The 6,021-nt window shown below is 45.5% G+C and overlaps 1 pseudogene; it reads left to right on the top strand.

Annotated features, from left to right (window-relative positions):
* The first annotated feature begins 513 nt into the window (after positions 1 to 513).
* Positions 514 to 4,560, top strand: LOC136501442 (uncharacterized; annotated as a pseudogene).
* The last annotated feature ends 1,461 nt before the right edge of the window (positions 4,561 to 6,021 follow it).

Below are 6,021 nucleotides of genomic sequence, written 5' to 3'. Positions count from 1 at the left end.
CAGGCCGTCGTCGTGTGGCATAGGCACGGCTGGTGGCATATATTGGATAGAGAACAAATTGTAATGACATGGTTCGAAATAGATAACTGTAGTGGTGTACCTCCCTTAGCGAAAGTCGTAATGACATCAATCTAATTAACCCTTCTTTTAAAAAGGAGAGGGGTAAAACAAAACAAAAAAAAGAAGCAAAAGGCTGATAGAATCATCACTTCATCAGCACCACGATGCATGTATCTTGTGAGATGAGAATGGGAAGAAAAAAAAAAGCAAAGGGAGCAGCTCATATATGCATGCCAAGCTTTGCAGGAAAGACAAATAAAGCAGCCTCCCAATGCAACACAGAAGAAAAGCAGCGTCCATGCATATAGTAGATCAGATGCTGCAACGAACAATGCAAATGCAAGCAAGGGATCTGGCTTTTGCTTTTGCTTTTTGTTGCCTGCTTGTTGGCTCGAAAGGACTTGCGTCGCCAGAACGACGTACACGGCAACAGCTGGCTCGCTACTTCATTATTCTAATTCCATCGGCTTCTTCCGTTGGTGTGTCCGTGATCTCGATCCACCAACTCACTCTCCATCATCATCTCCTCTCCTCTCCTCTCCTCTTCCGCAGAAACTAAATTGTTTTTGCATTCAAAAAAAGTTATCCATTTCTTTTCTTTTCTTTTCTTTTCTCGAATCGATCGATCTCCCTGCTTCGTCAAGCGTCCAAGCATTGGATCGTTCAATTCATTCATCTCGTCCAAGCATCTTCATCTCCCTTGTTCCTCTTCCGCAGAAACTGAAGGTACGGTGTGTATATATATATATATATATATATGTACATTAATTATTGTTCAATAAAATAAAATCCATGGAAGATCGTCGATGCTGCGTACGTGCGTGCGAAGTCTCGAAAAATATATATATATATTAAATTAATTAATTCTTACTCATCCCTACTACTGGCACTGATCGACTCACTGACGACAGGTTCTGCATACAGGGAATCAAATGCACCGCACGTTGGGGATCGGATAGGTCTTCTTTCGATGATCAGATATGCTACCTGATTAATACGGTTGTTCCTCTTGTACACTAGCAGAGGAGTTTCACCATGGCACCAGTACAGGAGGTACCCCCTAGCTACTCTCATGTTTTAATTAATTATATGCATACACACACACACACACACTTTCCTAGCTACTTTGTTTTCTTTACCAAATTCCTTATATAAATAAATGCCGAGCGGATCTTAACTAGCTAGCTGTCCCCATGTTGCAGAGAATCCACGCAAGAGATGTCGTTGCGGCAAGAGAGGAAATACTGGATCTTATTCAGGGGAACCTCAAGAACAACATAATCTACTTTGATGGTTGGCGTGGCTTTGGGGCTACCGCGGTTCTTAGATCCATAGCACAAGCAATTCCATTTATGAAGTCTCCTCCTCCAAAATTATGCTTTGGCAGAACCATTTACATTGATTGCTCAAGGTGGGAGAGTAAAAGGGTGATGCAGAGAAAAATTGCAGAGCAGCTGAAACTTGACCGGAAGACCATGGCCATGTTTGAGGAGCAAGATGAGGAGGATGACTTCAACGGAGTGGATCATGGATCTAGGGATGTGATACGACAAGTTTCAGTAATGATTGACCAAACCCTAAGGGAAAGTAGATTTATGATGATTTTCATTAATGGAAGTACTGATGAGGTTTCCCTAACCGAATTTGGTATTCTAGAGTATGTCGGCATGATAATATGGACATTTGGAAGAAGGTTTGTGACTATGCATGGGGGCCATAGCATTCAGAGACTAGCAGAGAATTTAAGACACACAGGCCTCTTCATTTGGACTTACAAGATTGTGCTTAAGGACTTATCAGACTCACAGCTTAATGCACTGTTTCTTGAAGAGGCTGCCAACATAGTTGCTAACTATCCATTTATGAGGGACATCAACTTAACAATGATCATAGATTGTTGTCGCTATGGATTTTTCCTGCGCTGCAATTCTCGCAACACCTTTGGATTGGATTGGGCAGCTCATGCTCCCAACTTTTGGATATGCGATGGGATCATTCAAAAAGGGGACAGAACAAGGGAAATCGTCAATACACTGGATTCAGACATAAATTTTAACGGTGACGATTCCCTGCTTGGTATGGTGTTTGCTAAGATGACGGAACATTTAGACTCTTCTCATCTTCTAATTGAAGATGAAGATGAAGATGAAGATGAAGATGAGTATGAAGATGAAGATGAAGATGAAGATGAAGATGAGTATGAAGATGAAGATGAAGACGAAGATGAAGATGAAGACGAAGATGAAGATGATGGCAGCGTTGATAAATATAAAAAGAGGCCTTACCGTTGGATTTCTGTCACCTCAAAGAATAAGATGCTTAATGACAACATGCAAACTATACTGGCAATGGCATCATCAATCTTCCTATCATTTGACAAGACTGTGAGTGCACCTAGGTTACCAAATACCTTGTTTAAACAGTGCAACAAACTTGGTGTGCTAGTTCTCTCATGTTGTGCCTTCAGTTTTGTATCCCCTCCTTTCCTCCACTGCAATAAATTAAGATTTCTTGGGCTGGGCAACTGCACACATCAGAATAATAATACAAGTAGTGAACCTGAAGGACGAGACTGTATCACCAAGTGGGCATTTCTGCAAAGCCTATGGGTGCTTGACCTGCGTTACACAGACTGGGGTGAGATCTTATCTGAGGAAAAGATAAGTCTTATGGCTAATATCACAGAACTAAATATAGAAGGAGCTAGGTGCTGGCAGTATACGGGTCAATTATTAGAGAAAAGGTTACCTTACCTTCAAAGACTTCGGATAATCAAACCTACACATCAGGAAGAGACGACATCCTTGGACATCAACAACTCATTTGTGGGTAAGAAACAGCTAGAAATACTTGATTTGTCTGGTAACAGTGACATGAAAAGCCTACCGACAAGCCTATCAGAAGCAAGCAAACTTCAAGTACTTGTTCTAGATGGTTGCGATGGGCTTGAGAATGTTGTGCTGCACAACTCCTTGCTAAGGTCATTCAGTTTTGATGGCTATGGACCAGCGTCCCATTGGACATCAACCGGCAAGCTACCTCCAATGAGTTCTCGTCCAAAGGGTCCATCTGCTGTAGATAATAAGAAGGATGTCAGAGCCTGCAAGATATCTCTAGAAGGCTGCACATTGTTGGAGGATCTGTTCTTGCGTGGGCTTCCCAACCTGGAGGAGCTGGACCTTTCAGGATGTGCGATCAAGGTACTTGACTTTGGAGCTATGGTGGTGGATGTTCCGAGGCTCAAGCGACTCTTCCTGCTAGGCTGCGAGAACCTTTGTGCAATAAAATGGGGCTCATATAAGCAGTTGGAATTGATCTGCATAGACACACGGCCTAGAGTTGGATGTGCTCAGCCATTGTCCCTTTGCGCTCAACAGAAATCCTTCCAGCTGCAGGTGCACGCAATCTTTGCGGATGCTAGGCATGCTCGGTCCATTTTGGCTCCCTTACATAGTGCACTTTCCAAGGTTGCCCATTGTTATTTCAACATCAGCATCGCCTCTTCAGCCATGCATGTACGGAGACTATTCAACCTGAAGCAACAACAGACAAGGAGAAGGTGACTGGATCTATTGATGACCAACGACACTATGACATAGCTGCTAGAGACATGTATTGTGACATCTTTACTAAGGTTGGTAATAGCCCAACCCCGATGCAGGCCTTCCCGCAAGGCCCAGCGGGACAATTGGATCGCCATATCGAGATTGGTGACGGAAGTCGTAGCGTGCAGAGTGAGGTGGAGGCAGATCCATCTTGGTGATAATTTGGCTTCATTGATGGACAGATCTATACCAAATCCCTGCATGTGCATGATGTCTCGACCTGCAGCAATACTATGCCTAGAGGAATTGGCGTTCCCTCAGGTGGTGCCGTGTCGAGAGGTGCCCCAGCTTGCACGCCGTCTTTCCTCCGGGAGCAGAGGATTGGGAATGGTACGCTGGAGACCATCTGGGTATCGGATCTCCTGATGGCTCGTTGTGTATGGAGCAAACGGTGTCATCTACTATTATTCTGGTGATCGCTTCAGAAGCCTGCGGCACTTGCACCTGCGCTGCTGTCCAAGCCTCCGGTTCGGGCTTGCGATGGGCAAGCGCCCCTCCTTCCCCAGCCTGGAGACCCTCCACATCGTCCACTGCGGCGAACTCAGGCACGTCTTCGTACTGGGTCATGCTGACGAGAAGTACCAGCATACAAGCGTCGAGTTCCCGAAGCTGACCACCATCCACCTGCACGACCTACCAGCGCTGCAGCAGATATGCAAGGCCGCCGAGATGCTGGCGCCCGCGCTGGAGACCATCAGGATCAGGGGATGCTGGAGCCTGCGCCGGCTGCCGGCCTTCAACGAGCCAGGAAAGAGGAGGCCGACCGTGGAGATCGAGAAGGACGTGTGGGACGCGCTGGAGTGGGACGGCCAGGCACCACCCTTCCCTGTACGAGGCGCCGGTGCACTCGCGCTACTACAAGAGGCGCATGCTCAGAACCACCGTTCTCAGGTAATAATCAGTACATTTATCTGTCGTCGTTGGCTTGTTGTAGCTAGCTAGCCCAGTTAATTAATAATAATAAGACAGCTTACTTGCTCTTATGAATTGATTTAATTTGCTTCTCAATCACTCACTCTGCTGCCGACAGGTGATGGAAGAAAGCATGCATCTGCTGCTGCTGCTGCAGCTACCGTCGGTCGTCTCTGTGGATTACTGTTCGTGTGATGGATGATCCTGCCTGCCTGTTGATCGATCAGTTTGTTTGTTGTGTGAAAGGCCAGGGAGGTATGGGGCTTCAGGTTTGCTCGTGCCTGCCATGACGGCCGGCCAGCCGAATTGGCCTCTTCTGTGTGTTTGCATTGGTTTTGAAATAAAAAGAAAGACGGCCAGGCCCAGGCCCAGGCGCCTGCTTGTTGGTGCCTGAGCCTGATGCCTGCACGGCGGTGTCCCGTGCAGGCCTGGCCGTGTGAGGCAGCAGCCACCTGCCTACATGTCTGCGGGTGACAGACTGTGTTTCAGCTTGCCGAACGATCAATGAGTGTGTGTTTGTGTGTGTCTACCTCAGCCCAGCCCGTTTGTGAATTGTGAGGGATCAGACCAGATGCTTGTAATAAAACCGCACCTGTGTCTTGTGCGATTTGATGGCTGCGCTCATGGGATTGCTTTGCTTGCTATATATGTATCCATCTACATATGCCAGTTGTGTTGTATTGTATTGGTGAACCATTAATCAAGCTACAATAATCTATGATCGAGTTTGTGGTGTGAGATTGATTTATATGCTCTCTGCTTGTGGTTCCACTCTGTTGAAGCCAAACATTGAGCATCAACACAGGTGGTGATTAAGCAGGTTGCCTCTCATTACGACTAACTTGTACTAGACTACGAGTTGTCTGTCCTCATTGCCAGCTGCCTGCAGTGGCTGCATGCTAAAAGAACAGCAACCATAGTTGCATGGTCCACCTAGCTTGATATCACTTTCACCAACAAAGAGCTTCAGTGATATATACATGCTCAGAATAAACGAGGGTGATAAGGTCCGAGATACAGATGTTTTCTTATGTATAAACAAAACATTGTAATTATTCCAGTCACCGACAATCACTTAGATTCGCACCACACATAATGGGCCATAAAAAAAATTCGCACCACACATACTGAGCCATAAAATAAAAACTCCAACAAAGTTCAGTTCCATGAATGGGTGTCCATAGAGCTTATATTATACCACTTGTTCACAGCAGGTCAAGCTGGACAGAAACAGAGACGCATAGACCATTCTTCAGAACAACATATTTCTATGGATAAACACTAGACGATTTTGATGAAAGAAAACCTGTAACCTTGACAGCAGAAAGCACCTCATAATAGTTTCACTTTGATAAGTAAAGTATTCCAGCTTGTTTATGTCAAACGCACATCCCAAATAAGGTTGGGGAAGTAATAGACCTAAGCACGTTATTGCAGTGCATCT

This window comes from Miscanthus floridulus, chromosome 13, assembly GCF_019320115.1.
Source record: "Miscanthus floridulus cultivar M001 chromosome 13, ASM1932011v1, whole genome shotgun sequence".
Lineage (NCBI taxonomy): Eukaryota > Viridiplantae > Streptophyta > Magnoliopsida > Poales > Poaceae > Miscanthus > Miscanthus floridulus.
This window is presented reverse-complemented; position numbering and strand designations above follow the sequence as displayed.